Source organism: Urocitellus parryii, chromosome 1 (assembly GCF_045843805.1).
Source record: "Urocitellus parryii isolate mUroPar1 chromosome 1, mUroPar1.hap1, whole genome shotgun sequence".
Taxonomy (NCBI): domain Eukaryota; kingdom Metazoa; phylum Chordata; class Mammalia; order Rodentia; family Sciuridae; genus Urocitellus; species Urocitellus parryii.
This window is the reverse complement of record NC_135531.1, coordinates 121,889-146,463: the sequence shown is the minus strand read 5'-3', so window position 1 is coordinate 146,463 and position 24,575 is coordinate 121,889. Positions and strand designations below refer to the sequence as shown.

Sequence of the window (24,575 nt, the reverse complement as noted above, 5' to 3'; positions counted from 1 at the left end):
TCCAATGTAGGTAAGCATGATTTTCCTAAATGCCATATTTTCTCTGCTAATTCAGTATATAATGAAGTATTGTTCCCAGAACATTTCAAATTATATGGAGTTTTAATCATCTTTTTCTCTTAGTTTTGTATAGAAATTTAAAAAGTGTGTGTGTGTGTGTGTGTGTGTGTGTGTGCATGTGTTTGGTTGTACTTTTACATGAGAGGAACATGTGGTTTTAACATGAAACTCTTTAAAAATTATTTATACCTAATGCCAGGTGTGAAGATGCATGTTCATAATCTCAGCTTTTTAATAGGCTGAAGACAAGGGGATCAATATATTGAGAATAAAAAATATAAAGGGGAGGTGAATGTTGCTCAGTGTGTAGGCACTGATGAGTTTTACCCTTGCTATTAAGAAATCTTTGAACTTTTGTTTATCTTTCATAAGCATATACAAGTTGAGGGCCCCATTAAGAAACCTTGGAGTGTGATGTCTCTTCAGTATCTGCCATGTCTTTGAGTGGCTATGAGGTAACAATTACATGAAGTTGACCCAAGGTGCCCACACTTTCTATGTTTGTTGAATTACTTAGAGAATGCCAACCTGTGTGTGATCCTCTCTTCCTACACAGCAGCTTGTGGCCAGGGAATGGAGCACCTTGTTGGACTAGGTGGATACTCTAGATACTCTAGAGATTACAAGAATATCCTTTATACATTTCATTTTAATAGATCAGATATTGGAATATCAATATTATATTCCCCAAATGTTAGGTTAAGCTCCCCAGGAACGCATTACTGCTCAGATCTATTGATTTGGTAACTGAAGAGAAAGGCAAATATGATTTTGTCCTACTCATGTAAGGAAGATTGATTATAAGGGCACAGAATTTGATTATAAGGGCACAGAATATTTACAACAGGAGAATATGCTGTAGCAAGGATTAGGAAAAATATCCTAGTGTGTTTGTGCAGACGTCTTTAAGGAAAAACTCACTATATGCTAATTGAAAGACATAATGTAATGCCTCAAGTTTGGGTGGTAACTAAATATTTAAGTAAATAGGATGGTGGATTGAGCATGCCTCACTTAGTCTAACATTTTTATTACCTATAAAATGCAATTTATCACTAATATTTGAAAGATTTCAAAAAGTTTCCAAAGAGAAAAGATAGAGGCCAATATCAAATAAAATTGTATTCAAACTAATGTAATTTTCTGAGTCTGTAAAAGAACATCATTGAAGGTTAACTAAGATCTTTATTTTATCTGTGGCTATAACTTTTTTCTTGCTGTGTAGCTAGTTCTAGAATTTCAGATTAGAAAAATTCAGAGATAGGTTTATTAGCAGCTTTTGTTTTTCTAAATCTAAATTGCAATACTTCAAATTCATCAAACATAAGATATGGATGCATCAAAAATCTTAGGCTGTCAAGGGTTTCTTTTTAGAAGAAATGGCAAATAAATAAGGTGAAAAGAAAATGGACCAAAGGAAGTTGGAACATTCATATCTTTTGGGGCATATTAGGACATGCCAGTAATCACAACAACCTGGAGGTTGAGGAAGAAAGATCAAAGTTGAAACTTAGTGTAGCAACTTAGTGAGAGACAGTCTCAAAAAAAAAATTTAAAGGCCTAGAATATATCTTAGTTTTAGTATACCCCTGTAACAAAAAAAAATAATAATCAAAATTCCAAATGAAGGATCCTTTACCCTGAAGCCAGTGAATACTTAGGAATTTTTTTTTTATTGTTGGTCGTTCAAAACATTACATCTTACTTGATATATCATGTTTCACAATTTGATTCAGAAGGGTTATGAACTTCCATTTTTACCCCGTATACAGATTGCTGAAGAAGGGAAATTGCAGGGAAAGGGAAGGTGATCCTCAGGGTTATATAAAATTACATACAAGAGGAAGTGAGGGGTAAGGGAAGAAGAATACTTAGGAATTTTAAGAAAATTGTGTGTATGTTGGTTTGGGCTGACATGAGATGGCTCAATATTCTAAGGGTTTCACATAAAGGAAATTACCTAGAGAATACTAACCTGTTTTTTTAACAAATATTTTGTTCTTACCCCTTAATGTAAATGTGTTCAATTAAATATTTTTTATAAAAAACAATGAGAATATTCAAAATGAGTATCTGAATCAGCATATTTACAACAGTGAGGATCTTCTAAACCATATTGGGAAGGGGGCTCTTCTGTAGCAGAACATAAAAATTAGAGGTAATTCAACCAGTTATTTCCTAATATGTGCTATATAAGTGTCCCATTTTCCTCTGATGTTTTTTATGTTCTATGCAAGGTTTCATTTCTCAAGTTTCATATTTATATAATTTATAATATGCTGGTATACATAAGTGTGTTCTTTTATATCAGAATAAGTAACTTGAGTGAGTAGATGTAGAGACCCCTAATTTATAGGAAGTGAATCATAAATATAAATATTTTTCTATTCTGGGGCTTGAAACTGGCATTTCAGTTACTAAAATTTGATAGTAGTGAACACCAAACATGTGAGATCTGTACTAGATGGTATAAGAATTATTGACTACTAGTTGTTGAAATATTGGTTGTTGTGCAAGTGTGCACAGTTGGTATCAAAAGTGGTTGCAGAGTCAGGAGTGGTGGTACAAACCTGTAATCATAGTGATGTAGAAAAAATGAGGTAACAAGAAAGTAAATTTGAGTCCAGACTCATTAATTTAGAAATCCTAAGCAAATTTGTAAACCCATGTATCACAATTTTAAAAACTCAAAACTTCTTGAAATGCATTTCAGGTGTAGAGTGCCCCTGGATTAAAACTCTAATTTAAAAAAAAATGCTGTTTCAGAATAAATACATCAGAGATCAGAATGTTAAACACACTTCATGTATGTATTGGTTCACTAGTGATAATTGAGACCTTGGAAAAAGGAGTATTTTCATGCTGTCAGAGAGGGTTTAGGGTGCCAGAACCTTTCAGAATTTTTTTCTTAACTGCTTAGTATTCTCCCACTTTCTACTTTGAAATGAGCCAATTGAGGGTACAGTTTCACAGTGAGAGTGGTTTTACAAATTTGGGAATGTTAAATCTGAAGTGTCAGTTTCCTTATGAACTGAGAGATTAACAGTCTATTCACTTAATTTGCTTTTTTATTTTTAATTTTGTTATAACTTTGTGCCATGTAATTCATTTTGAACCAAGTACCTAAGAGTTTTGTAATAGTTTGATAGTGAAAAATTGTATTCTTTTGTTTCAGAAGTGAATTGTGATGTTGTGGTCTGCAGAAGTAAGAGTAATTTTTTAAATACACTATAGATTTATGGTATATTTAAATAATGAGAAGATAGACAACTTTGGAGATAACCATTCAAATAAATATGTGGACTGTTGAAAGTTTGGTGTGTCTTTAGTGATCTCTTATGTCTTCTACACACTGTGATGGCCACTGTTGTATGAGTATAGTTATTACTTATAATTTTGCTATGCATGTCTCAAGTATCATTGCTTTGTTTGGTTGTGCTTCTTTTGGATATTCAATAACTAATTGCAACTATTATTTATCCTTTGGAATTATGTTGGATATTTTCACACTTTATTGCTTCAGTGTTTTGTTTCACATGTGCTGCTCCCTGGGTTTCATTATACCAAAATGATGCACCAATTTTACTGCTTATAATGAATTATTAATGCTGGGGATGTAGCTCAGTTGGTAGAGTGCTTGCCTTCCATGCACAAGGCCTTGGGTTCAATCCCCAGTACCACAAAAATGTATCTTATTGAATGGTTGACCTCACTACCTTATGTGAAAGCCACCTCTTTTAACTCTCATTAAAATTTGTATGAAATTAAATACTATGTCATTAATCATATGATTTATGTGATATGTATTTACTCATTTTTATTTCAGGAGCCATTGACATTAAGGGATGTAGTCATTGATTTTTCGGAAGAGGAATGGAAATGCCTGGACCCTTCTCAGCAGACTTTATATGAAGATGTGATGTTAGAGATCTGTAGAAACCTACTCTTTATTGGTGAGCCTAAATTTCATTCAAAACTTCTAATTAAAAAACAATATTTAATTTTTTAATTTATACAGTACCTTCTGCCAGAGACAAGAGGCAGGAAAGGTGTCATAATGACAAGGACACAAACCTGCCAAGCTTTATTCATATCAATAGGATAACTTAGGTCATTGGCATCACTTCTATATATTGTTCACTTTATTTCTAGGCAGGTTAGAAACTTAGCAACATTATGCAGCTTATTCCTCAGTTATATACTAACTCCTAATGTTAGGAGTCTTGTGTACCTCTCAAGAAAGTCCATTGTATAAACTTACTGTTATGTGGACAGGTTGAAGCTCAGTGAAACCTTGTGCTTATCTATAAAGAGAGTTCCTTTATTCCCAGGAGCTGTGTGCCAGAGATCATGTTTTAGGCTGATAATACTCCATTACAGAGCCTTTTCAAGCAGGGAATTGCCATAGCAGCTTGACATTTGCACATGTATTTTATTATTTTAGTAGTTCCTGGGGAAATTGCAGGGCATTCTAAGGGTGGGAAACAGAGTGCCTCTTACCCCTGGGAGTTTGCTCGCCAGAGGAATGCTTCTCTCAATATTTCCACAATCAGAATCCCTACAGAGTATTCCACAATGCCTGTGAGGATACTTACAACCTGACATTTATTGGTATTTGGGGGATCCCTAGAAATTTCTCTCATTTCCAAGTATTTCTATGTAAAACCGTTGTAGTATATTACTATTATAGGAGAGATTATTTAATATAATTTAAATATTTGTTTATTCAAAATTTTCTCATCAGAGTTTTACATGAATACTTATATTGGATATTCTGTGAAATTTTTCCTCCATGTAATGAATAGCAATATTTCACAATACCTCATTCTAGTGATTATGTAAGTATTGCTGATCAATGTGGTTTAAAGAAGAATTTTCAGAGCTGGGGCTGTAGTTTATTGGCAGAGGGCTTTTCTCACATATGTGAAGTACTGTGTTTGATCCTTAGCACTACATAAAAATAAACAGATATAATGAATGCATTCTCTCCACCTATCACTACAAAAAAAGTTAAAAGAAATATTTCTATTGTAATACAAGTTTCCAGAATTTTGTGGGTTAAATTTTTCTAATTATTGTGGGTTTCTTTTAATTTTTTTTTATTTCACTCTATAAGAGCTTCAGTGTTGTTCATTAGGTTTTCTCACATCAGTGATATTGTTTTTATTTCTATATCTGTATGTTATAATTGAGTAGAGATTATGATTTGTCACTTTAGGAAAACATTAGTTGAAGTTAAACTGCACATGAACCATGGGCCAATTTTCAATCAAGTTTTCTTTGCTTTTACTTATATGTATAAAGATTACTCCTTTTTATATATGATTTTTATATAGTACCTTGATTGTTTATACTCAGTTCTTGTGCTTAATCATATAATGTGTCTACCTGCATGCCTGCGCGCGTGCGCGCGCGCACACACACACACACACACACACACACTCATACTGCAGATTGAACTCAGAGGTTCTTGTAATATTGAGCTACATCATCACCCCTTTTAGAATTTTAGTTTACAATAGACTCTTGTTAAGTGGCTGATGATGAAATTTTATTTCCATGCCTCAGCCTTTCTTCCAAGTAGCTAGACTTAATGGCATATTCATTATCTCTCTATATATGAATCTGTTCTTTAGTCTAGGAGTAAGAATTTATCATTTTAAAGGTACTATAGAGATGTTTCCAATTCTGTTTATCTTTTATGTATTTGTCAGATTTTTAATTGTGATCAAAACTGTAACTGTGTAACTTTCCTGAACTTACAGTCTTATATATTTTGAATTTACTGGTCAGTAGTGCTCATTTAAATTGTTTTTTAAGATTTTGTTTCTAGAAATTATGTATCACATATAAACTAAGTTCATTTTTCCTCCAAACAAGTGATCCTTTTTCTCACCTTTTCATCCATGATGCCCTTATTTTTGGTCTCTATATTTGGCTACAGTAGATATCTTTCATACATAGATTACCTGGAATTTTTTTGTGTATGTGAATTACTATTTCACTTAATATACTATCTTAAAAGTTGATCATTGTAGATATTATATAATTTCATATCTTTGTAAAGTTTTAAAATTTCATATTTCATTCCAAATTGCCTTCATGTAGTCATGTGAATTGTAATTTGATTGGCTTGTCACATTGATCTCTATTGAATGTTGTTTTAATGAGAATAGATCTGTAAATATATTTTGATTTGACAATCAAGTTGATGGCTAATTGACATGCTTTCAGTTTTATTACTCATGTCTTCCTCATTTAACCTCAAGTTAACATAAATGTATAAAATATTGTAACTTTTATTATATATATATAAGAAAGCATTTTTTAAAAAATTAATATGTGTAGTTATGCATGCACCCAGTATATTCCATAGAATTGTTCAAATAACTTATTTTCTACATGCAAAAATAATATTGATTTTTTTTGATTGGTGTTACATGGACTTCAAAGATTACTCTGGGTGCTATAGGCTTTTTTTTTTTCTGTAGCAGATGTGTTTAACCTCTGAGCCACATCTACACCCCTTTTTTGGGAAGGGTACTGGGGATTGACCTTAGGGGCACTTGCCCACTGAGCTATATCCCAAGCCCTATTTGGTATTTAATTTAGAAACATGGTCTCCTTCAGTTGCTTAGCACCTTGCTTTTGATGAGGCTGGATTTGAACTCACAATCCTACTGTCTCAGTCTCCCAAGCTTCTTGAATTACAAGTGTGTGTTATCACACCTGGCTGGCAGCTGTTTTTATATTTCTTTTTGTTACAATGCCTAGATAAGTTACTTATGGGCCTTGCTTATTTGCTGAATTTGGCTTTAAACTCATATTCATAAATTTTAAATATCACTTTTGCTTTTGATTTCCAACTTATTATGTTATGTTAGAATGCAACATCATTATTGTAATATCTGTTAACATTTGTTTTGTGCTTATAACCTGATATGTTTGAATAATATTCCATAGACTATAGAGAATATTTCCTTTAATGTTTTTTTGAAAGTTTTTTTTTCCCTAGGTTAACAATGCAATACTATTTTTTATTCTTTGCATTAATTGTGGATTGATGTCTCGTATTATTACATTGTTGCTTTCTATGATGTTAAATTTTGTCTGTGTTTTCTTTCTGTATATGAAAAACATTATTTGAGTTACAAATATATTCACTATGATTTATTCTAGGGATTTGCCATATTTATCTTTATATAATATTCTACTTTATCTCTTATTTATATAAATATTTTCAATAATTTTGAATGTAATATTTGTTTTATCCTTTTGTTTTTAGTCTTTTTGTGACGTTATATCTTTTGTAGATTTACATCTAACATAGTTATCATATTTTTAGGTTTAATCTTCTTAGTCATATTGTGTTTTGATTAGTTTTTTATTTTCAAAATAGTTTATTGATACTTAAATTACCTATGAGAAAAAACATACTTCTACAATTTTCAGGAATTGTTAATTTCTTATATTTTTTTTACTATTAAAATATGCCTTAATTTGTATTTCATACATTTTTACGGTGATATATTTTTTCTACTTTTTTATCTTTGATATTGATTTTTTCATTACATTGGAATTATTTAAGTGCTTACAAACAGTAGAATAAATTGGAAATAACGTTCTTATATTCTTAAATGAATATACAATTAATTTAACTCCACAAAATTTACCAAAAGAATACGTTGTTATATTTTACAAATATATGATATGTGATGATACATTCTAATGTCATGTATAACTAAAGAAAAAATAATGAAAAAAATAAAGTACTTAGTTTGCACTACATTTTAATCTAAATTAATTTTAGTTTCCTAAAACAATCAGTGTTTACATGTGTTTCCATGATTTGTTATTGACGTAACACCTGCTTTTCTAATTTATAGTAATTAACAAAGATTTATGATAATTTGTATGCTTTAGTTTTCCACATTCAATAGTAGAATGAAATATTTTATGTACAACAATGAAAGTATAATAAAATATATATATTTGTATATATTTTTCTTTTCCATAAAAGCTTTCAAAGTTTATGTGATTTCTGTTGTGTAGATTTATTTTATTGGAAATATTCCACTGATTATTTCTTTTACAGCAGGTCAAGATGTAAAGCAATTTTTGAATATTTTCATATCTTGAAAGATGGATTTTATTTTCAAAATTCAAAATAATGGTATTGGTAGATAAAGTACTCTAGGTTGATATTTTCTTTTTCTTTCAACATTCCTACCTATGTATCCCAATTCCTTTCTGGAAGTCTTCTTCAAAGAAATCAACTGTTAATCATAAAAAAAATCTTTGTAAATAAAATTTCTCTTTTTATATCTTTTTATATCAATTTTTGTTGAAGAGTTTTAAAAATTTGAGTATAAATTGATTAACTTTTGTCTTTTATTTACTTATTTATAGGGAACTGAACTCAGGACACTCAACCATTGAGTCACATCATCAGCACTATTTTGTATTTTATTTAGAGACAGAGTCTCACTGAGGTGCTTAGTGCCTCACCATTGCTGAGTCTGTCTTTGAACTTGTGATCCTCCTATCTTAGCCTCCCGAGATGCTCCAGTTAAAGTCATGCACCACTGTGTCCAGCACTACCTATTTCTTTTGATTAATTTTATACATTGATATATTTTCTTCCTCAAATTTTTAATTTATGAGACTTTGTGTGTGGGCGGGGAGGAGGGGGTGTGATGAAAATCAAGGCCAGCCTTTTGCATGTGAGGCAAGCAATCTACCACATAAAATGTATCCTGATTCTGAGACTTTTTTTAAAGAACATTTCTAGTATATAATTTCTAATTTTTCTGTTGATTTCTTTTCTGAATTTTTTTTAATTATCTTCATTTTATTTAGTTTAATAAATATCTTTCATGTGGTTATTGGGCATTGATTAGATAATTAACAACATCAATTTTCCAACTCTCAATTGTTTGTTTGTTTGAGTTGATTATATTCTTTGTGTGAGCTATTATTTTCATTGGGATTTTTCTATTTAAAATCTGTTAAACTAGATCATTATAGTCATTTTGTAAAATATTTCAAAGTTAGAATGTAAACAAAAACACATCATGTGCAATGATATATAAATGTAATTTTATATAATTGAGAATGTAAGGCAGTGGAAAGCCGGTTTGAAATAAATTTCAGCATTGTTGAAATAAACTGTCTCAAAAAAAGTATAAACATAGAAAGGTCTATGGATGTAGTTTAGGGATAGAATACCACTGTGTTTAATCCTAAGAAGTACTCCCCCAAAAGATAAAAACATAACTAAATAAGAAATTTATTCTCTGCAACATTTGAGTCACAGATGAAGTTTAAATATGTTGGAGTGAAGGGCTGTGGTTGTAATAACATCACTCAGTTTGAATGTTGTCTTCATCTGTGGTGCTATAAATTGGTAAGATGATTTTCAAGGTTCTCACTGCTTTTGTCAGCATATTGTAGTAAATTCTATATATTTCTTGACTATTAATGGCCTTGAATCCTACTGTTTTTTGGGTATTCCCCCCCACCTTGATAAGGTTTTGTGTATTAGAAGAGTATATTCACCATAGTGTTGTAAGTAGAATAACTTACTATTTCAATTTTTTTTCAGGTATGACTTCTAATCCAAACCAAGAATTTTCAGAAGAACAAGAAATAAAACATTTTTTGCAAAACTTGAAAAAGAGCAGGTATGCATACCAAGACAGTTAATACTTAATTTTAAACAAGAAATAGAAATTAAAAGAGAGGGAAGTTCAGAAAAATTTTAATAAAGACAAAAGTATCATGAAAAGTTATTTACACAGAAAATTACAAATTCATCAGGTTATATTATTACCAACATCTCAGAAGACTGACTCCTCAACTTGTGCCAGTCACTTTTTGTTTGGATAAAACTTTTAAGTACATTAATTGTAAAATATTTTCTACTCAGTATTTTGTGTAAACTACTTACAATGCACAGTATGTTCTAATGCAGAAACATATATCAAACTACATGTATATTCAATGTTTACAGGCCATTATAAAGCTGAATCTTTAAAATACATTTAGGAAAATAGTGATTCAACCAGTTTACTCAGCTTTACAAATAAAATTAGAATAGAAATGTGTATTTTAGTGAAAAAAAAATATAAACATTTTAAAAATGCTTATTAATCAGTTTTGTTTTAACTTTTAATAATCTCTATGTGATTGCAAATTAGATAAGAGTCTACAGATCACTAATACAAAATTGCAATATTCTAACCTGTCTTTTTTATGAAGTAATAAAGAGGTGATTTTCCAGACAGTATAGACAAATTGTCTCATTATTTAAACAGATGTATAGAGTTTCTACTTAGAGACAAGAAAAATACTTAGATTAAGGAGAAATGGAAATGCTACAATAAGCCTCACTAGAACTTTCTGTTGAAAAGAACTATTGAGTAATTAAATATGTTTAAGGTGAAGGTTTGGTAGGCATTGCTTTTTAAATGCAATAAGAATTAATAAAAGAAAAGAGTAGCAGTTAGGTCCTTCTAAAACACATCAAATAAGCATACAGCTCATCTGTCATGTACAGCAGGTGAAACAAAGGAAAGCCTCAGGAATTTCTAGCACAGTATTTCAGAAATCCAAAAGCCCAAATGGCTTGCAGGAATGCATCACACCCCAAAAGGAGATATGAGGGTCTTATGAGAACAGTGTAAGTGTTCTGACACTCTTCTGGGCTCATGCTGAGGGGCAGAAAATATGCCAGGGACATAAGCAATAGGAAAAGTGTGGGGCTACTGAAGAACAATGAAGGACTAAAGCTTCTAATTGTAAAACTTTTAAGACAATTAAGACAGCCACATTGCTGAGGTAAGACCACCTTTGAATGGGGCATGGCTTACCTTAAAATTTCCTTTATGAAACAAAGATCTATAATGTCTTTGTCATTCCATGATTCTGTCTACTGTTTCAGAATAGCATTTTTGTACACCCTCCTCCCTGAAACTTGATGGTTTGAGTCAAGGGTGCTTGTAAATGTTCATTTATAATTTTAGTTTAACTTGAAGCAGTCTTTGTGTAGTTACCTATCTATTTATGGCTCATAAGTTAGAGTAATCATTCCATGTCATGGGACTTGAAGCATCCCACCTGAATCATTTCCTTCTTGGAAAGTGATGAGCCACCTGAAAAAAAAGGAATATCTGAAATAAATTGTAAAGGAATATGAGACAGGGCCATAACTTATGTTAAAAGAGGTAAATCACATTGTAGATTCTCTAGACCACATGGGATCTAAAAAACAGTGACTAGATAATTTTTCTGTTCTTTATTTAAGGGAGTGTACATCAAAGTTAGGAATGAGATTTCAACAGGAAGAGTCTTTCTTTACACAGGTTGCTTGGCATTTTGGCAAGTCTCACCCATCTCTGTGATGATAAGTGGCTATGTGGCTCCAATGGATGATTCCATCTCCAGTGCCATGCTGAATTTAGTCAAAACTAGGTAGTATATAACATGTACTGGAGAGTGTCCAACCAGCTGGATTTCAACTATGAGTTCCCAGATACCAGAGTTTTTTCCCTAATGGCTTCCATGCTTTTTTTTAAATTTCATGCACAATTTATAGATATATTTCAGCAGCTCCATCTGACATTCACTGCTTCATCTTTCATAGCAATAGGGATTTTGACCAGAATCCCAAGTGAATATTCCAAAAGATCTATGCATTCTGTGGTTTCGGGTTGAATGGGAAAAACTTTCCAAGTGTGAGATCCAGAGACATCCTGGATCCAATACATGTCCCCAGTGAACTAAATCCTGTTGCCATTAGATTTTTCTGAGGCTCTAGCACTACTCACCTGTGCATCTCCAGAAATATATTTTCAACAAATCAGAAGTATACTCCAACTGATTTCAGTAAGCTTGTTACATAGAAAGAATTTTAAAAACACCTTCAGTGATAGATATTTTTGCTGGAAAGTTGAGTAGCCCAGCGCAGATGCAGATTACTCTTTGGCTTAATGAAGAATGCTCTGGCACGTCAGCACCATGATTATGGCCTAGTGCCTTCAGGATTCCCCGAAAATTAAAACTAGAAAATAGTGTGTTGGAGGAAAGGTAGAACTGTAGGGATATGGGGCATTGGCTAAGCTGGAGAGAGACAACAACATATATGGCAATCACATTTGAGGACCCATGTGTTCTTTTAAATTATACCCTTCCTCTAAAAAGTGAAAAGTTTTCTATGTAGTCTATTTCATGCTTCAGAGAGTGACTGGAATAATTTGAAATGCACCATTCTGTAAATATCCACAAATATTTCTTAGAAAAGATAGAAGGAGGAGGAGGAGGAGGAGGAGGAGGAGGAATTTCTTAATTTTAGTTGTCTGATGTTAGTTTACAAAAAATAATGCAATGAAAAGTTTCTCCTTGTGGCAATCCATGGAATTATAATGAATGTGGGGGTTTTGTATATACCTACTATTGCTTAATTTAAAAGTATATGTAGATACTCAGAGAGATCTCTATATTTATGATAAGTCTTTCAGGACCTGTAGACAATCTCTACACTAGGTAATTAGCAATATATTAGATTTGGTGTAAAAGAATGTAAATTCTGTGAAATTCATTAAAATTTACTTTTTTAAAATCCTAGAAAACACCCATGTGATCATTTAAAAGAGCTTTACAATGATAAAAGTGAAGAAAATTTTTATTCGTGCGCAAAATGTATTTATCCAAGCTTTCATAATCAAGAGACAAACTACAGATATAAGGTATGTGAAAGCACTTTTAATAAACTACAAGAATTTCTGAACTACAGAGAATTAATATTTGTGGGAAGCCTACAAATTTAAAAAATATGTAAAAGCATTTAAAGAGTCCTCAATTGTTTATCACAGCAGTAAAAAAATGTGAAAAATAGTGTACTCAAATTCCATCTGTTACTAAAAAACCATAGGCTTTCCAATGGAGATATACCTTATAAATTTAAGAAATGTGAAAATATCTTCAAGTGTTGTTCAAACCTCTTTAAACACTATATTGATCATACTGGATAGAAAATCTGGAAATGTAAAGAAACTGTCAAAGCTTTTAATAAAACATCATACCTTACTGAATACCAGAAAACCTATAATGGAGAAAAGCCATACAAATGTAAAGAATGTGGCAAAGCTTTTAATTAAAAATCACAACTTACTGGAAACCAGAGACTTCATACTAGAGAAATACCATACAAATGTAAAGAATGTGGCAAAGCTTTTAATTGAAAATCATACCTTACTCAACACCAGAGCATACATTGCTAGAATAAAGCAATACAAGTATAAAGAATGTGGCAAAGCTTTTAATCAAAAATCACTCCTTACTCAACAGCAGAGACATCATACAGGAGAAAAGCCATACAAATGTGAAGAGTGTAGCCAAGCTTTTAATCAAAGATCACACCTTACTCAACACCAGAGTATTCATACAGGAGAAAAGCCATACAAATGTAATGAATGTGTCAAAGCTTATAATGGAATATCTCTCTTTTGTCAACACCAGAGACTTCATACAGTAGAAAAGCCATACAAATGTAAAGAGTGTAGCAAAGCTTTTAATCAAACATCACACCTTATTGAACACTAGGGAATTCATACAGGAGAAAATCCATACAAATGTACAGAATGTGGCAAAACTTTTAATCAAAAATCGTTGTGGTCCAGCTCTGGCAGGGGTCTCAGGAGAAGAACAGATGGTGAGGATTCAGTGAAAGAGCTGGAGAAATAACACAGACAAAAGTGAAGGTCCTGAATCCCAATCTTTACTTGTGAAGTTAATCATATATACATTTCATTGGGCAGGCTCACAGTATTTTGTGGTTACAAAACAGGAATTATTATTCAAAGAAAAAATATTACGTAGTTACAATTAGATAAGAAGAATGTATCTTGGCTTATACATTAGCAAGCATTTTTACTTTCAGTGCATTTTGCTTTGAGCTGTTTCTGATTGGTTAGCTTTTAATAATAGAAATGTCCCAGATTATTGGCCTATACCTTGACTATTATTTCTTCACTTACTGACTAGAACCAGTGCCACGGTTATGGCAAGTGGTTAACTTGAAAAGAGAGGCTACTAATTTTAATCAAACAAGAGTAAGAGCACAAAGTATTGTGCACAGGAACAAGAAGAAGTTGCCCAGTACCAAGCACCAATCTGTCTTCTTAATGTTAAATTTTCTTCTCTAGATTTTATTTTAATTTCTCAAAAACTTCCTTGACTGTTTTTCCTACAGGAGGTTTCTCATTAAACATTAACAATTTATGTTCTACAAGTGAATCATTGCATTCATAGAAAAGAGATTTATTCTTTAGAAGTAGTTGCATTAATTGGAAAAGTCATGCATTTTCCTTCATACTTAAGGGTCATATGAGAAGTTGCAACTATACTTGTTAAAGGAATACAAAAAAACCCAGCCCATTCCCAGAAACATAGTGTGCTCCTCCAGAGGATGGATGCCTTGCGCCATCCACTTCAGTAGGGCCTTGCCACTGCCTGAGTCAGGGGAGGGGTGCAGCAGAAAATCACAACTTTCTTAACATCAGAGACTTCATACAAGAGAAATGCCATACAAATGTAAAGAATGTGGCAAAGCTATCAATAAAAAATCATGCCTTAGTCAACACCAGAGAATTCATACTGGAGAAAAGCCATACAAATGTAAAGAAAGTGGCAAAGCTTTTAATAAAATGTTATGCCTTCCTCAACAATAGAGAATTCATACTGGGGCAAAACCATATAAATATCAATAATGTGGAAAAGCTTCTAATTGAAGGTCACGCCTTAGTCAACATGAGAAATGTCATATGGGAAAAAAGCCATACAAATGCAAAGAACGTGGCAAAGCATTTAATCAAAGATCATATCTTATCTGACACCAGAGAATTAATACTGGGGAAAAGCCATACAAGTGTAAAGAATATGGCAATGCTCTTTATCAAAGATCACACATTTCTCAACACCAGAGAATTCACCCTGGGGAGAAACCATACAAATACAAAGAATGTGGCAAAGCTCTTCTATTAGGAAAATCATTGTTGTTCACCAAATATTCATCCTGGATAAGAGCCATGTAAATATTAAGAATGTGGCAAGGTTTTAAGTATGCTTCAAGTGATTTTACTTGAAACAGATCATTCACACTTGAGACTATTCTCAGAGTTCTATGGACTTTAAAAGTCATTTATTGTAAGATCACACCTCATTGGTCACCAAAAACTTCATACTGGAAAAAAAATTAAAATTGCTCAGAGATAGCTCTGCAGTGCTGACTCCATGAAATCCCAACACTTGACAACTGGCTGCGAGTCAAGGGCCCATGGAAGTGGGCAGGAAACATGGTTGGATCCTTGGCCCTCTTTACTTCTGTGGACCTCTCCAGGTTCACTTGTCCTTTCCTCAGTTTCTCTGTATTGATTGATTTCAAATCATCTTCTTTTTTTTTTTTTCCAAAGCTATCTCTGGATTTAAAGGCCTCTTTTGTACCAAACCAACACATTAATAATACTATCTTATGCCTGAAGTCTATGATCACATCAATGTTTTCCCAATAACCTCAGATGGACAGTATGTTCTTTGTCAATGTCTTAATTATTTTATTTTATTTTGGAGTATACTGAGGATTGAATTCAGGGCACTCAACCACTAAGGCACATCCCAGCACTATTTTGTATTTAGAGACACAATTTTACTGAGTTGCTTAGGGCCTCACTTTTACTACTAAGGCTGGATTTGAACTTGTGATTCTCCTGCTTCAGACTCCTGCACTGCTTGGATGACAGGCATGCATCACTGCACCCAGAAATCAATGTCTTTTGCTCCGTAGTTAGTTAAAAAATTTTACTCAGGATTTCATATCCATAAAAACCTTTCAAAAAATGGTTTAATCACACTTCAGGTATTAGATTCTTGCTTTTAAAATGTCCTGCATGATACATCTTAGCTTTCTACATCAAATGCAGAATTCACAAGTTTGAAACCAGGTGGCTGAGAAACAAGGATATTGAACAGCAAAATGCAACACATGTTGTGGCTAAATCCACACATGTAGTGGGTGTGAATACTCACACTGAATAGGCAGCAGGAGGCCTGTCTTGACCCGTAGGGCCCTTAGCCTCCTTCCGTGACTTTGAGCCCCTGAGCCTCCAGAGAGTCTGCACAAATGACAAAGAAGCATACTACTGTTTCCCACACCTAAACATACTATAGCATTTACTACAAAGACCACGGGAAACACCGTGTGTCTTTGTACCAATGTGTAGCTTTGCTTACATATATGTGTGTGTATATATATATATATATATGTATATATATATGTAAATATATTTATAAATATGTAAATATGTAATATATATATATATATATATCCCTGCACACTTGTTAAATCGATAGTTTTGTTACATTTGGAAAAAAAAATGTTTAAAAAATGGTGTCAATGAAAAGCATTTGAACTGACGAGTCCATCCTTCCAGTAACACTTACAAGAATACAGTTGTGTCACCCAGGAAAAGGCAGGTCTTTCCCAAGCCACACTGTGAAAGCTCAAAAAGTTATATCTTTTCCTAAACCCATCTTTGGCTCTTCAAGGTGCTTCTTCCCAGGGAATGATGTTTTAACAATTAATTAAATATGAGAAAATCTCTTCCACTGCAATTCTTCAGGTTCTCTCGGGATTCTGACTCAGTCTTCAGCTGGGCATAGTATTACATAGTTTTTACCCAAGCAGCAAGAGAGGCTGAGGAAGGAGGATCACACTTTCAAAACCAGCCTCAGCTTTTCCTAAGAATCTAAGCATCTTAGAAAGACCGTAAGTCTAAATATAAAGATTTGTGGATGTGCCTAAGTGGTAGAGAGCAGTGTGGTTTGCTCCCAAGTACAAAAAAAAAAAAAGTGACTCAGGTTTTGTGGTTGTCAGACTCAGTTTTGCTGTGCATAATTCTGAACAACTGACTCATTTAAAAAGCTTTTTAAACAAAAAAACAATAATAATTGCTATAGTTACTTAGTGATCACCATAGTGCTATAAAGCACAGATACCTCCACTGACTTATACTATCATAGAAATAACTCCATGATAATCCCCAAATATTAACATGTGCCTCTATTGATGGGGGATTCATTTCATAGCCTCTGATCAATTACTCTCACAATAGGTGTGCACAAAACCCCTGAAAGTTCCAGTAATTCAGACTCAAAAATCATGCCTTATTCAACACCAGAGAATTCATACTGGAGAAAACCTATACAAATGTAAAAAAGGTAGCAAAACTTTTAATAAAAGATTATGCCTTACTCAACACCAGAGGATTCATACTGGGGAGAAACCATACAAATATAAATAATGTGGCAAAGCTTAAGAACTTAGGAAGATCATAACGCTAAATAAAACTGACCACAAAAAGCACAGAGACATCCATGCAAACTCCACTGCAGTTGTGGACTTAGCTTCATGCCTCACTGCTCAGTAGTCTCAGCCATGGCAGTGGTTACATGCAGTGGACATTGGGACTTCCAAAGTCATTTTTTATTTTCAAGGTTGGGAATAGGATTACTAAACATCATCATGATGGGCAAGCCAATTAGGAAAAACAAGTCTTTGGTCTCTAAGTTTAACCATACTCAGGCTCAGGAACCGTGGGATAGACCATATATGCTGGGGGGGAAAAAAAAACCTGATATTTTTCTAATTCATTATTTTCTCCCCAGTGCTTTAAGCAAAATGATTGTCTTCTAGTAGTGAGGAAGTCAAGAACGAAACAAAAGAAGGAGCAGAAGAAGACACATAGCATATTATTAGAAGAAAACTAAAGCCTGCAGGCAGGAGAATTTTTAATTTGGGCCTGATTATGATGCTACTAACTCTCTGTCAAAGAGTTCTACCATCCTTCCCAAACCTTACCAGTCGCAGATCAGTTGTCAATATCAAGCCAGATGACTCTACTTGAATAACAGGCAAGATCCTTCCTTAGTCGTAACCCCATTGAGGAAGTAGTCTTTTCACATCTTCTATTCCAAGAATAAATAGGGAGTCACTGAGGACTTCACCTGTATTCATGTGCGCGCGCACGCGCGCACACACACACATACACACACACAAATTAATATTCAAGTCATCAGAATCTGCAGCCCCATGCTGGAGCTGGTAACCTGGGAAATTATCTTGCCATCTATAAGAAAAACATTTTAATTCTGATCCTGCACATTCCAGAACTTTCTGTGCAGTGTTTCACTTTCCTCTTCCAAGGTGCCATCAGAGAGAAAAAAAGCTCCAGTAAGATTCAAAGCCAGGCAGGCCACTACCCTCTTTTCTGTACCTGAGTAGTCTATCTTTTTCCCAAACATTCTGAGCTTGTCCCAGGCAAGTATCATGTGGTGACAAATTGAGAATCAAAGGACAGAGGAGAGACTGTTGACAGGCATCAGAATTCTCTCCTCTGCTGGCCAAGCTTTATGCCTCACTAAAACAAGGAGTCCTCCTTCTCTGCAGTCAGGCAAAAGGCTGCATAGGGTCCATGAAGCAAAAAATTTTAAAAAAGGATCACAAACACAAGCCCTTGCCTGATGGAGCAGAGAACAAGCCTCTAGAAGCACCTACAGAGTCATTTTCTTTTCTTTTTTTTTTTTTTCTGGAAATATAAAGTACTTGTGTTACCAAGGCATTTTAGAGTTGAGACTCTCTTTCTTTGAAAATAGGGCTATTCTGACCATGAAGGGGATAAATTCTTCACTGTGTGTGTGTGTTTGTTGGTGGGTGTATGTATGTTGGGGAGAGAGGAAGGTACTGGGGATTTAACTCAGGAGCATTCTGTAGCTGTTCAATTATACCTGAAGAAGATCCCTAGATGTGTTTTTTAAATTTTACTGTGAGCCAGTGTCTCACTAAATTGCTCAGGGTGGCCTTTAACTTACAATCCACTAGCTTCAGTCCCCTGAATCACTTGATTTATAGGCATGGACCACCTCACCCAGGCATGAACCACTTCACCCAGTCATGACCTTCTGGAGCGAGCTAATTTTTAGAGATAGTCAGCCAGCTTCAAAGTTGTTCATGTGTCAATTAACTAATATAATTTCCATACCACCAATATCCTTCTTATTGTGCTCCCACACCCAAGGTCAGTTTTTGTCTGATCTAATCATAGCATATCCAGGTACCAGAATACCAGAGATGGCTCATGCCCCCTAAAGCTCACTGAAATTATGATAACATACTAAACATAAATCCACTTATGCTGTCTCATCTTTTCTTCCTGTACAAATAGAAGGAAGTCTCTTTTCCAAGTTCTCCATCACCTCCCACACCCTCATCTCCTGACCAACCCTCAACCTTCCCAAATGGCTCTTCACTACTGCTTATAGAATACTGTAGCTCTGGCTGGGGATGTGGCTCAAGTGGTAATGCACTTGACTGGCATGCACGGGGTTCGAACCTCAGCCCCATATAAAAATAAAATAAAGATGTTGTGTCCGCCAAAAACTATATATATAGATAGATGTATATTGTCTCTCTTAAAAAATAATAAAAGAAAGCTTTAGCTCTCTGTGAAAGTGCCTGTGTTTATGTGCATTTCCTTTATATGATTAAAACAAACCCAAGGCACTCTTACAAGAATAGCAATCTCCTCAAAAGGGTCAGAGCAACTACATCTGTAACCTGTACGACTTGGTCTTGGTCATGGGGAGGCACTGAATGCCCTGGTTTCTGTTAGACCTTCCCCATATTAGTGCTGGGGAACACAAAGGGATTCCAGAGGTGATAGGAAAGGGTGGGCACTGCACCTGGAATGTGGGAATTGTGCAGGCATCTTTCCTGTTGCATACACTCCTTCAGCCACTGTTCCAAACATGGGTTGCAGAAGAGGTACATTAGGAGATCACACCCACAACAGTCTGGAGTAGAGCTAGGCTTGGACCCAAGATTCAAATTTGAGCTATCTTTCCACCTTCTCAGTTACATTCTGAATCAGCACTTTAAAGCATCAAAAAAGGCAGGCCATATATTCTGAATGTTCATACAACCAGAGTATACTTTTCAGAAGAAGAAAATATTGTCTCCACTTTTCCTCTCCAGATTGGTATTATTAGGGCCTGTGACCATATCTCTGCCAACACCAGGGCTTCAGGCGGTGGGGAAATTATCAGCCTGTCCTGTATGGGGTGGAGGATCATGATTTCAAAGCCAGTCTCAGAAACTTAATGTGGCAATTAGAAATTCAGGAAGATTACTTTTCTAAATAAAGTACAAAAAAGTGCTGGGGATGTGACTTAATGTTTAAGTGTAGACCTCATAATGAAATAAATAAGTGGAGAACTCCAGACAAAACCCTTTCTTGCTATTTAGGCAGTGGTACCTCATAGATGTTATACTGTATGCAAGAAAAAAAAAATTGCCTTCATTTAAAAGAAAAAATGTTAGCATATTGAGACATCTGTGTGATAATATAATGCTATTGTACCCTTCACTCATACCACATAACAGCTTATTTTTACACACTAAATATTGAATATAAGAACTAATAATAAATATTCTTTTTTTTTTTAGAGAATTTATTTATTTATTTATTTTAGTTCTCGGCGGACCCAACATCTTTGTTGGTATGTGGTGCTGAGGATCGAACCCGGGCCGCACGCATGCCAGGCAAGCGTGCTACCGCTTGAGCCACATCCCCAGCCCCTAAATATTCTTAAATAGAAAAGAAAACAAAGAATTCATAAGTTAACATAAATAAGAGGGACATATAATGTATATTTTTGCACACCTGAAATAGCCTGTACTTTAAAAGCAATGGCAAGAGCACCACAATTCTAAAGTTGAGCAACACCCCATCTCAACAAAATTTAAAAAATAGCTGAGAATATAGCTCATTAATAGGACACCATGTATTTAATCCCCCAAATCACAGAAAAATAATAAAAAATAAAATCACATAATATACTCAAATATTATTGACTAACACAGAATAAATGCATTCTCAAAAAAAGAACATAGAGTTTAAACTCTTAGTATCCATTTTTAGAAGCTTTTTTTCATTATTAAACATACATGATACACTCTTACCACAAACAGAAACTAAAATTGTAAAACTTGTACATAAGAGAATACAGCTATAATTCTTCAGATTTGAAACCCAGTGCATGGTTAAAATGAATGTACTTTGAGGAAGAAATAAGTATGATATTGTGGGAAATAATGACTATAGAAACCATATACTTTCTTATTGTATTACATCTAGTTTAACAAAAAAAATATAAAACACCAGATACATTTTTTGTAGATTTTCATGAGGGTTGCATTTTATATGTAAGCATATTATGAAAGGAAATGTGCAGAGATTGATAAAAATCAAAATACAAAAAGCACACAAAAGACTCAATTGTACACCCTATTTATAGATGATGAAACTGTCATTATAAAGGAGACCATTTTCCATAATACCCCATCAAAATTTTACAATACTTTACTTTAAGAAAGAATCAGAACAAAATTGAAAATTTTCTTAAAAGGTTTAATGTATATATAATTTGCCAAGGACTTTGTGATATATAAGAGCAAAAGTACCAGCTATCTTTACCTGACACTAATATGTGTTATTAAATTAGAAACCACCATAGATAAACCTATATGTATGTAAATCACATTTTTATTTTTAATTGCAACAAATTTTTAGTGCAACAGCCAAGTATAAGAGCTTCTGCAGCTGAAGCACAGCTGTTAGAAGGCTACTATGTAAAAGTTAAAGAATTACATGAATGTGGAAGAAAGTAACACTTTCACAATATACTACAATATTAATTTAGTGGAGACATTTTTTAGCAGTGGAATTTGAAATTTTCTTTCAGCTACTTTTCTGAGAAACTATACCTATTCAATTTAGACTGATATTTAACAAAAAAAAAAAAGATCCTGCTTGGGATTTTAGAAGTCCTTTTGAAAGCTTGCAAATCAATGGTAAACCAATAGTTTGTGATCTCGAGGAGATTTGCATATGATCAGTAAGGTTCATTCCCAGAACTTGAGAATTTTGAAGGTGTTTTTATTTGAGGTCCTCTGCCTAACCCTCCTAACTTTCTTTTTCAGAGTGTTTTCTTATATGTGAGGTAACTAGTTTCTTCCATTGAATGGAAGATGTTAAGAGATTACATCAGTCAGTGAAGAAAAATGTTCCTGCTGCGAAAAATTGGCTGTCATGGGATTTTTAGAGGAGCAAGCTAGAGACTGGAGCTTTTTGTGTGCTGAACACCCATAAATGCATAAAACAAGTTATTTGTGATTTAACTTCTCTGACCGGATCCCAGGGTTTTAAGCCCATGGATGCTCTTGCATGAACATAGATAACTATCATTTCTTTTTGTATTCTTAGCACTATTAATGTGAAGGTTCTTCCTCAGCACAAGCAAAATTAAGATCTAAAGCGTAGAAAAGTATTTAGCGATAGGTTTTATATATATATGGTCCCAAACTTCCTCTTTTCAGGGTTTCACTAGCTGTTGGTTATTCTGTTCCAATTACATAGCACATTGCCTAAGGCTAGACTGACGCCAAAGCCTACCCTAGCTTTTAAAAAACATCAAGTGTTAGATATTTTCCCAGTTGTACAGTTTATATAAATCTCTGAACTCATTTTTTTACTTTGCCTAAGAGGAACTTGAAACTTAATATTTCCGTTTAATGTATTCATTGATGGAGGGTGAGGCACGAGCTACTATTTCTTTATATTCCCTACATTGCCCTCACTTAATGTATGCCTTTCATCTTTGGGCTATGGTATGATTTTATTTTGATTTTAGTAAACTTATATAATATTGACTCTAATTAAATTGAAATGGTAAAATGGAAATTATAATTTTCATACCAACCAGTAAAAATAATATACAGTGTCATTGAAATAATAGAAAAGAATAAGCTTAGTTTAATAATTATTTTTTTAAAATTATTGAGAGCCCCACTTGTCCTAATGGTCCCAAATAAGAAATAACTCAAATGTTCTTGAATGTTGAAATGAACAATTTCAATGTTGAAATGAACACTTTACTGATGTACACATGCTTACTGACTATTACAGCAGCTGTATTTAAATTATATGGCATTATGCCAGGCAAAATAGAATTATAGTTTTTATAATCCATTACAGTAACATCTTTCTGGGGAAAAAAAGTTGCATGTAAAAGAAAATGTTTTTTGGGGGTGATTATGTAAATATTCTGTGCTTAAAAGCAGTGAAGGTTTTTATCATTCTATTTGTTAAAACTATATAATGTATTTCTATGACATTCAAGACATGTACATATGACCTCACGAAAAATAAATATAAAGGGAGGATGGCTGGCCTATGTTGTGAAATGGGTAGGAGCATAGAAAATTTTAAAAATGGCACATGATAAGCAGGTATTAAATCTGGGTAATAAATTACTTTATTTAGATACATTTTATTTTTATGTAATAAAACATTCCCATTCTAGTTACCAAGAACCTTTTTGCTCTTTGGGATAGTAGGTGAAAAAACTGATTTAGATTTTGCTGAGCAGGGCTGATTCAAAATGTGTTTACATTTGAATAACTTTTGAATCTTTACATAAATGTTTTATGTGCTTTTATATGTGCATCATACTTTAATGAAAATTTTAAGTTATGTTTGTGAAATAATTAGGTTTCTCAGCATACAAGTAACAATTTATGATTTATTACAAATATCCCTTTCTATTTTAGTATTTTATCATTCTATCCATGGCATATCTTTATTTATTTATATAATTCAGCAACAATTTGGTAAACATTATTATTTTATTCATTTTTTTCCTCAGTACAGAGGATGTAAGTAAGTATCACCAAATATATATACACGCACACACACACCCCCATACACCAGTGAGGATATATATATATATATATATATATATTTTGTTTTTCCCCCCACTGGTAAAATATTCACTTTGATAATATTTTTTTCTTTGAAATGACACCATACTATGTTACAAATTCTGTCATTGAATTTCATTCCAAAATCATCAGGCACCCTCATTGCTAGGATTATTGGCATGCAGCACAACACATGGCTTAAAACATTTTTTAAAAAATAATTCTCTTGAAGATGGCCGCTGCGTTCGGGGGTTGCTGAAGTGCTCAGTGTGGGGCTCTGAGCAGCGGCTTTAATCGAGATTTCACGCAGCTTGTTAGAGCTCCTATCACCATTAATCTGTAGCCGACCACCTTGCCAAGCAGCAGAAAAAACAAAGAGATTGAAAGAAAGACGCTTTTCTGCTCGGAGCCGCGGGCGCTTTGCTCCCATCTGCTGCCTCTTTCACTTCGCTCCCAGCAGAGAAGCTGAACACGTAATCAGCAGCGGATTGTAAATACCTGAGACAAAGAAAGCTCAGTACACCCCCTCTTTTTTTTTTTTTTTTTTGAATATTTTCTATACAGGGAGAGTTAGTGGATTGGGATTGTTGGCTGGGCTGTGGTTTCAGGGCCGAAAATCCACTCCGCGGGAGCCGCCATTTGC

At 33.7% G+C, this 24,575-nt stretch overlaps 1 pseudogene; it reads left to right on the top strand.

Annotated features, from left to right (window-relative positions):
- The first annotated feature begins 494 nt into the window (after nt 1–494).
- LOC144256932 (uncharacterized) lies at nt 495–24,426 on the top strand (annotated as a pseudogene).
- Nucleotides 24,427–24,575: the final 149 nt, after the last annotated feature.